Genomic DNA, 9,147 nt, shown 5'->3' on the forward strand with positions numbered 1-9,147 from the left:
CTCTCTCCGTCAGACTGTGCACTCACTGTGTCCCAATCGATTTGGAAATCACTCGGAATGTCACAGAAATTAAAAATCATGTGGACACAGTACTGGCAGGCAGCTGGACACACGGTAGGTACACCCCAACACCTTAATTTCATAACATGATGCTATTTAATTGTGGAAAGACCTGGAATCCAACGATAGCTCTGCCACTTCCCGGCTGTGTGAGCTTCAGCACAGCCCTCTTTCTCTGGGCCTCAATTTCTCCAATTAAAGGGAGGTGCTATTATGAAAGACCCATCATAAGGCTCTGGTGAGATTCAAACAAGTCGATGCTTGTGGAAGCACTTAGAGTCCCAGAGGGTTAACCTTATCAGCTACAAACTATCCTATTAATGCCAGTGGGAGGAATACAGCCGCGGACAAAGCTTTGGTATCAGGACTGGTCTCAGAACACAGTTTGGACACCTTTTTGTTTTGTGACCTATGGCTGATGGCTCAGCCTCAGTTTCCTCATCTGTAAATGGGGATAATGATACCTACTTCCTCGGGTAGTGTGAAGAGACACAAAATCCCAGGAAGAGTTAGTGTTGTTGCATACTTATTCAATGCCAGACAGGGTTTTTAAGTGCTTTTTATATATTAATTCATCTACAGTTATCTTACAGCTGGGAAAACTGAGGCAGAGAGATTTTAAGCAACTTCCCTAAGGTCACATATCCGGGAAGCATTGCCAGGAGGTAATCCAGGCAATCTGGGCAGGGTTGGAGTCCGAGGTCTCGACGCCCCGGCTTCACTACCTCCCCAGAACCCACGTAAAGCACTTAGAAATGGTACAGAGTCTGGCCTCAGCAAACAGTAGCCGTTATTACAATTTTTATTAATATTTGTGTTGATATCATCGTGATCTTAATTACTCATCAATCCCTTCTCAGAGCAGGGCGGGCTCAAGCTCTTCGGCTCTGGGTGGGTGCCAGCTGAGAGCGGGCGCCAGGATCCCAAAATGTGGGCAAAGTTTCATTTCCTGGTCACACCCAGTGAGAGTCAGCCCATGGGGGGGGGCAGTGGGTCCAGTGCTGGGCTGGCCCCCAAGTGAGCGTGGATGTCACAAGCAGCCATCTTTGCCCAGTCTGTCCCTGGACACCCACCTGGCTCCCAAAGCAGGGCAGGGCCAGGAAGGGGAGGCAGGGACAGACACTGGGCCTTTTGTGTCCTGCTCCCCACGCGGCCCAGCCCCGAAACCCATCCCCACCCCCGCCCCAGGCTGGGCCAAGGGAGTGCAGTGCCCTCCTGGGAGAGGACAAAATGCAGGCTGGAGTCAGGAGTCGGACCAGTGCCGTGGCTGCATAGCTTTCTGATGGAGTGTCCTGGGGCCTGGGTTCTGCATCTCCAAAATGAGGCATAGAGATCTGGGCTCAGGCACAGGAGGGTTAGGGAAGGCAGAGGGAAAGAAAGGAGTAGTCCTGAGGAGCCACAGTAAAGGGACAGGACAGGGGCCTGACCATCCCTCTGGTGGGTGGAAATGTGGTCAGTGTTTCTCAGCCCTTCCATGGACAGGCCCAGATTACACTTCAACCCCAACACACGCCTCAACCTGCAGCACACAGACACCACCATGAACACTCGAGGACACCCAACACACAAATGCACAAACACACACACCTGAACACAGACACACACCTGATCTCAAACACACACAAAGACAACCTTGATCACAGACACACATAGACACACATGGACACACACGTCCTGTCATAGACACACATGGACATACACCCTTGAATATAGACACACACACAAACATACACATCTGATCACAGACACACACCTGATCTCAAACACACACACACACACCCTTGATCACAGACACACATAGACACACATGGACACACACCTCTGAATACAGACACACACACCTGATCACAGACACACACATCTCAACAAATACATAGACACCCTCAAATCAACACCCACACCAACATGACAACACACACCGCTACACCGACACAAGAACTCACCCCCCCTTACACCCACCCCACCTCAATGCACACTATGCCTCCCCCCACCCCATCACACACTACACAGGCTCCAATGCTCACCGAGGCCACTGGGGGGCAGAGCGAGCCCCTCGGGGAGCCCAGAATGAGTGCCTGGAACAGCACCACCTCATACCTTCCCTTGCTTGGAGAGCCCCTCAGGCTTAAGACCAACACCACTGCCCATAGGACATTAGGAATAAAGCCCAAATGAGGGCCATTGCATGGGAGACCTACTGTGTGCCAATCTCTGCTGTGTGCTTCCGTGCCGTCGCAGCCACTAGGGACTCAAAATTATTCCTTCCGTTTTAAAACTGAGGAAAGCGTGCAGAGCCCGGAATAGATCTCGGGGCCCTGACTTCTCTCCGGGGAGTCTCTTTTTAGTTTTTTTAACCCCCGCCCCCCGCCCAGGTGGGCCAGGAGGGGAGGGTGGGCACCCCCGGGGCTATGCCGCGGTGCACCGCCAGGGGGCGCCCTCCGCCCAGCCCCTGCGGGGGCTCAGTCGCCTTGCGCCCTGCGTGCTTCTTCCCAGGGCCGCCCTGCCGGGAGCCGCTCCCCTGGGAGCTTCCCTAGGTCCCGGCGGGCGCCCCCGCAGGATGTCTCGGCTCCCCACCCCGCCGGATCCGACCTCGGCTCCGGCCTCCGCCCCCTCCCTGGTCCCCAGGGGCCATCTCCGACAGCTCCAGGCCCGCAGCCACCCCCTCTGCCCGGAACCGCCCCAAGCCACCCCCACCCCAGGCTCTGAGAACCTCGGAGGCCATCGCACAGGGGAGCCGCCTGCCTCGCCCCTTCTCCTGGCGCAGAGACTCCTTCAGGTGCCCGACAGGAGAGACAGCGCTCCGCAGACCGCTCACACCCGCGGAGCGTTCGCAGGGCAATCCGCTCTGCCCCGGACTGCGGGAGTTCTGTCACTCCGGCTTGGGTGTTCTCATTACCCCCGTGTGACAGATTCAAAATGCTAGAAGCTCAGAGGGGAAGTCAGTTCAGGATCCCAGGAGCTTTAAGTGGCCGGACAGGGTCTAGGACCAAAGCCCTAAGGCTGAGCCCCTCAACCCCACCGATTGCCCGTACTGACATGGATTCCCTCCAGGATTTAGAAAATATGTGTTAAGGACCCACAACCTACCTGCCAGGCATCCTCTGGGTGTACTGGGGAGACAGCGACACTGGGTCATGGAGCTTACAGTAGCAGGAAAAAGAGCGAAATAGTCCTAGCATGTAAATCTGTGGTTCGTCATGAATGGGCTCCCTTATTACCGACCTGCGACAAGGACACCTGTGCTGGCCTTGCTGCCAACTGGAGGGGAGGGCACTTGTGGGGACGCTGAGACCATTCCAGACCTGTGTAGTGAGACGGGCAGAGTTACAGCAGGGTCCGGAGGGGAAGGCTCCAGAAAGGAGGGACATTGGAGCAGGAGTATTTGAAGGGCTGGACACCCCCCCCCCCAGGCAGAGAGGGGCCCACCCGGTATGTAAAGCTTGGATGATTTTGGCGCGTGTGGCTGGATTTAAGCCCAGAAACAGGTGGGTCTCAAGTCCTGCACCAGGTCCCTAGTCCTGCCCCAGGGACTTGGGACCAAGTCTCAAACACAGCTTAAGGACCAACTTGCTCAGGAGGGATAGGAGACTCAAAACAAGGGAAGCAATGGATTAATGGCTGAGGGCCTGTTCATGCCTTTCTCATGTGGCTTGGGGCCCCCAAAGGGAAGAATTGCCACCACTTTGATGTCTTAAGGCATCAAAAACTCAACAAGCTCCAACCCCAAATTCCTAATCATCTCTCCCCATCCTCTTCCCAGTGACTTTCCCATTGCAGTGAAGGGCCCCACCATCTACCCATTTGTGGCTCTACCCACTGCTTCCCTCCCCTTCCCCCCTCCCCCATAGCCAGTCGGCCTCTTTTGCTTCCACCCAGTCGGATGCTCCATCATCTGACTGGCCTCAAGAGCTTCCTCTCACCCATACCTACCCCCTCCCACTCAGATCCATCATTCCCAACTCCCTAGTGCTCTTGGAGTGAATACCTAAGGATACTGCCAGGACAGGCCATGGCTGTGTCTCTAGCCCCACCTCCCACCATTCTGGCCCTTACTCTGAGAGTCCCAGCCATACTGGAGGGGCAGACCTTTTAATGCCTTGAACCACCTTGGCTCAGGGCCTTTGCACACACTGTTACTCCTTTTGCTCCACCTGCCCATCTAGCTCCCACTGGCTGAGTTAATTGCTACTCACTTATCTGATTTCTCCATGATACCTTTCTCCAGGAAGCTGTCCTTTCCCTCACCTGTGTTTATGCTGTCATGGTCCCACATATGCCTTCTCACAGACATCATTCGGACGTCACTTTTGAGGCTGCTCAACATTTGTATCCCCCACTAGTGTCTGAGTTCTAGGAGGGCAGGGACCATCTCATTCACTGGCATCCCCAGTGACCAACACAGGACCTGGCACTCAATGAGTGTCCTTAGGCAGGATAGACCCAGATCTGCTGCTTCCTGGCTGGGTACCCTTAGCTAAATCCCTTCCCCGCCTCTGAGCTGCTCATCCCTAAAATGAAGGGGCCAGGTGAGTGGTCCCCAAATCGGGTTGCCTATCGGAATCCCCAAGGGACTTTTCCAAACCCCACGGTGATACTCCTTATCGTCACTGAACTGGGAGTGGCCAGTGGGTGACAGGTATGGATGTTGTAAGCACGAGTGAATGTTGATAAGGGTAGAAGATAGACAATGAGTACACGGGGGTTCATTAGATCCTTCTGTTTACTTTGTGCGTGTTTAAAATTTTTCACAACTGGGGGTGCCTGGGTGGCTCAGTGGGTTAAAGCCTCTGCCTTCAGCTCAGGTCATGATCCCAGGGTCCTGGGATTGAGCCCCACGTCGGGCTCTCTGCTCAGCAGGGATCTTGCTTTCCCCTCTCTCTCCCTGCCTGCCTCTCTACCTACTTGTGATTTCTGTTTGTCAAATAAATAAATAAAATCTTCAAAAAAAATAAAATTTTTCATAATAAAAAGCTTTCTGCAAGATAGATACACGGCCATGGCTCCCCCCAGTGAATGATGGAGAGCCAGGAAGAGTATTTGGGGCCAAATACAGCAGAACCACCTTTGGCCCCACACATTTCTCAGTCAGTTGCCCAATCTTCCAACTCACAAAGTCCCTCAAACATCAATCTATGAGTAGCCTCTTCTGGGTTCCCTCTGCATCTCGAACTCCCATCCCCCTCTACCCTCCTGCCCGGTCTGCTTCTGCAAGACCCTAGGATGCCCAGACTCGTCCAGGTATCCCCAGCACAGTGCCTGGCATGGCAGAGAAATTGATGTGTGCCCACTGGATTGGTTGAATTACAATAAAGATATCGGCCCCCAAGCCCTGTGATCCTGGGCAAAACACTTCTCCTTGGCTTCTTTCTCAGTGAAATGGAATGATAATCCTCGCCTCATAACGCTGTGGGAAGGATTCAATGAGCTCAGGACTCCAAAGGTTTGGCAAGTTGGGTGGTACGCTCACCCCCTGCAGAGCTAGCCTCTCCCTCCTGGATGTTGGGAGGGAGGTTTCTATAACCCCCTGGGATTCCCTCATGCTGGGCAGTAGCTGGCTGTTGGCACGTCTGTCTCCCAGACAGCCCCCGGGGCCAAAGGGAGGGGCTGTTGGCCAAACATCTGCATGCTCCAAGTCCCCATTGCCCAGCACTGGGCCAAGGAGGAAGGAGGAGCAGAGCCAGAGGAAGGTAGAAATGGACGTAGGAAGGGCTAGTAAGCACTCCTAGAGTCCCCAGAGGTCAGAGGGTCCAGGGGACCCCTCCTGGGGCCTCAGCTGCTCCTGCAGCTGGACCCACAGGTCACAATGGCAAACCCTTCCTCTCCAGAAAGGTGATTCTGCCATATGGGACTCCAAACGGAGTGCAAGGTGGGAAAGGAGCTGGTTCATCCTGCCCCCTGAGAAAGGGGGATGTCAGAGACAGCTCACCCACAACCCCCAGGATGAAGTTCAAGTTGACGTTCAAGGCTGTCCGTGAGCTGAACTTCACCCACCTGTCCAGGGGCAGCCCCACCATTACATTACTCTCTACTCCCAGCTGTGCTGTGTGCCCTCGTGCCTGGGCTCTGGCCGTTTCCTCAGCCCCAGATGTCCCCTGCTCCCATCCTCCACCCAGTCCCCTTTGGTTTATCTAAGATCCCAGCTCAAATATCATCTCCTTGGAGTCTCTCCCCACTTCTCAGGACATTTCCTCCCACCTCTGTGGCTCCCCTTGCATTTGGTGGAACCATGAATACAGCATGTACACATTCTCTCAGGGGTCTGACAGGACCCCCTGGAAGCTGGATACCATTGGCCCATTTTACAGATTAAGACACTGGGGTTCAGAGTGGCTAAGTACCTTGCCAAAATCCTTTCAAGGCAGAGAAGACAGTAGATCTGTCCCCAACCTTCCCACTCTGCGACAAAGGAGACTTGGTAGGGTGACAGGATCACGGCCGAGACCTCGCTTCCTGCAGATTGCCCAGTGCAAGGCCTGGGTGTGGGGCCCAAGAACGAAGAGACCCCCCACATTCACAGCATGGCGGAGACAAGAGGGCCTCAGAGATGGTGCCTTGGTCTCTTCTGTAGCAGCATGCAGGGAGGTGAGGACAATGCCCAGAGCCCGGGGTGGCAGTGGTGAGGACAGCTACTCCCTCAGTCCCACCACAGGTGGCCAAGCTGGGCTGGCAGCCTCACTCCTTCCCCACCAAGCACCTGCCTTCCTTTGCCCGCCTCTCCCTCAGCCCGAGACTCTATTTCTGTCTCGCTTCCGGTCTCTGAGAGCCTCCCTTTATCAGCCTCAAAGTGCCCATCGCTGCTTCTCAGGCTCTGGCTCTCGGCCTTGGTCTCTCTCAGCCTCTGAATCTGTCCCAGGATCCCTTGATCTCTGAGGCTTCTCTTCTCAATCTCTGTGTTTGTCATCTCTCCCCTGTGCTTTGACACTCTTAATCTTGGCCCCCATCTTTGTCTGTCCGTCTCTCTACCTCTTCACTACTCTGTTGCGGTTTCTCTCTTTTCAGAAGCCTGAAGAGTGCTTGATCCATTTGTCTCTCTGCCTCCTGCCCCCTGCGTCTTTGTCCCTGTCCCCTTCTGGGTGCCACTCTTTCTCTGTCTCCGGGACCTGGGACTTTCTCTCTGCCACCCTCCCTCCCTCCCTGCCTCTATCACTATCTTTCTGAGTCTCTTACTGTGTGTGTGTGTGTGTGTCTCAGTCTCTGACTCTGGGGCAAGTCACGTCTCCTCCACAGCGCCCCCATCCCCGGGCCTGACAGCAGGCTCTTCTCAAGTTGCTCCCGCGTAGGGGGTGGGGGACCCCCGGGCATCATTCCAGGGTCTGCTCCATCTGGGTGGCGGTGCTGACAGGTGAGATAGGGATCGGACTTGGCTCTGTCCGGGCCTGAGCAAGGGGGCACAACCGGGCTATGCGGGGGCGTCTGGGTGCCTGCAAATGTTTGCCTGTGTGCACATCTGGGTTTGTGTGCGGGTCTCCCCGTGGGGGGCGGTCTGGGTGTCTGTCTAGATGTATTTGTGAGTGTCTGGGCCTGTTGATGTCTGTCTGCGAGCATTTGTGTTTGTGTGTCTTTGTGTGGGGCTGTCTGGGCGTAAGCACCTTAGCCCGTGGGTCTAGCTATCCATGGGCGTCTCAAGAGTGTACGTGCCTGCGTGTCTGTGGGCACATATGTAAGTCCCTGGGAGTAGCTGGCGTGGGATCAGTGTGCTTATCCATGCCCCAGGTCCTCTGTTCCCATTCTCTCCCGCAGCCATCAGTGAGGTACAGACCCTATTACCCTAACTGACAGGACTCGGGGTCTAGAGACAGAACTCGTTCAAATATTGGCTTCTTCACCACTAGGCTGCCTGACCTCAGGCAAAATGGCTAATCTTGAGCAATCCTGAATTCATTCAGCAAAAACGTATCGATCAAAACAGATAAAACTAATCCGTGGTGCTAGGAGTCAGCACAGGGGCTGTCTTGGGAGGGGTTGACAGGGAGGAGGCCCAAGGGAGCCTTCTGGGTGCTGTCACTGTCCTATATCTTGATTTGGGTTGTGTACGTGGTGGTGGTTCATTTGGAAAACATGAATCAAGCTGTTCATTTCAGATGTGTGCACTTTACACACATTCTAGATTAATATAGAAGTTTACAAAAACTTTATTGCGCTCCTACTATTTTCCAAGCATGAAATAACAGTAACATTAGTAGTGTTGGTGAGTGTGTGTTTTTGACATTTCAGGAAGTGAGTCTGTCCAGGTTTTAAGCACTCCCAGCCCATTCCTCCCCAAGACTGTCCCAACCATCATGGCTCAGAGAGAATGGGAGAGACACCCCAGTCCTGGGCTAGACTGTTCCCCCGCCCAATCTCTCCTGGCTGTTTTGTCATCAAGGCAACTATGATGTTCCCTCTGGATTTTCAGATTGGCTGGCCACTGAGGGACGTTTTGCTAGGTAACTACTGGCATTCAGTGAAGCTGGTAACAGTGCTCTGCAGCAGGGTTCAGAGCAAGAAATTAGGGGTGTAATATACCCCTGCTTAATATGCCCTCACACCTGCTTGATGCATTCAACCATGATGGGCGATGCCTTGATACACACATTCCTGCTCTCCACCTGCAACATCGTTATGAGTCACCTGTGACTCAGCAAGACATAGTGAGCCTCCACCATATGCCAGGCCCTCCATTGACCCTTCGGCACACCTTGCCTCATTTTCATTAGAACTATCTGTAAAGGCCATTATCTTCTTCCAGCTGAGGAAAACGGAGGCTCACAGAAGTGACGTGACTTCCCTTAGCTCTTACTGCAACAGTAGAGATTCCAATCTCATTCTGCCTGCTTCTAATCCTCTGTCCTTCCTGGATGTGTCCTTTCTGTGGGTTTCTGAGGTTGCCTGAAGCTGTAGTAAAGAAGTCAAATTCATTTGCTTTTGCCCTCTTGGGAAATTAAATTTTTTTTTTTACTTCATTAGAAAAATTAGGTTTAAGCTGCCCTTTTGTGACAGCATTCACTCCTCAGAGGGGCTGCCTTCCTCAATGCCTGACACACCCTTCTAGCCCAAACAAGAGCAGATAAGGCAGGTGTGATAAGGTTTTTACCTCCATCACAAGTA

This window comes from Neovison vison, chromosome 9, assembly GCF_020171115.1.
Source record: "Neovison vison isolate M4711 chromosome 9, ASM_NN_V1, whole genome shotgun sequence".
Taxonomy (NCBI): Eukaryota; Metazoa; Chordata; class Mammalia; order Carnivora; family Mustelidae; genus Neogale; species Neogale vison.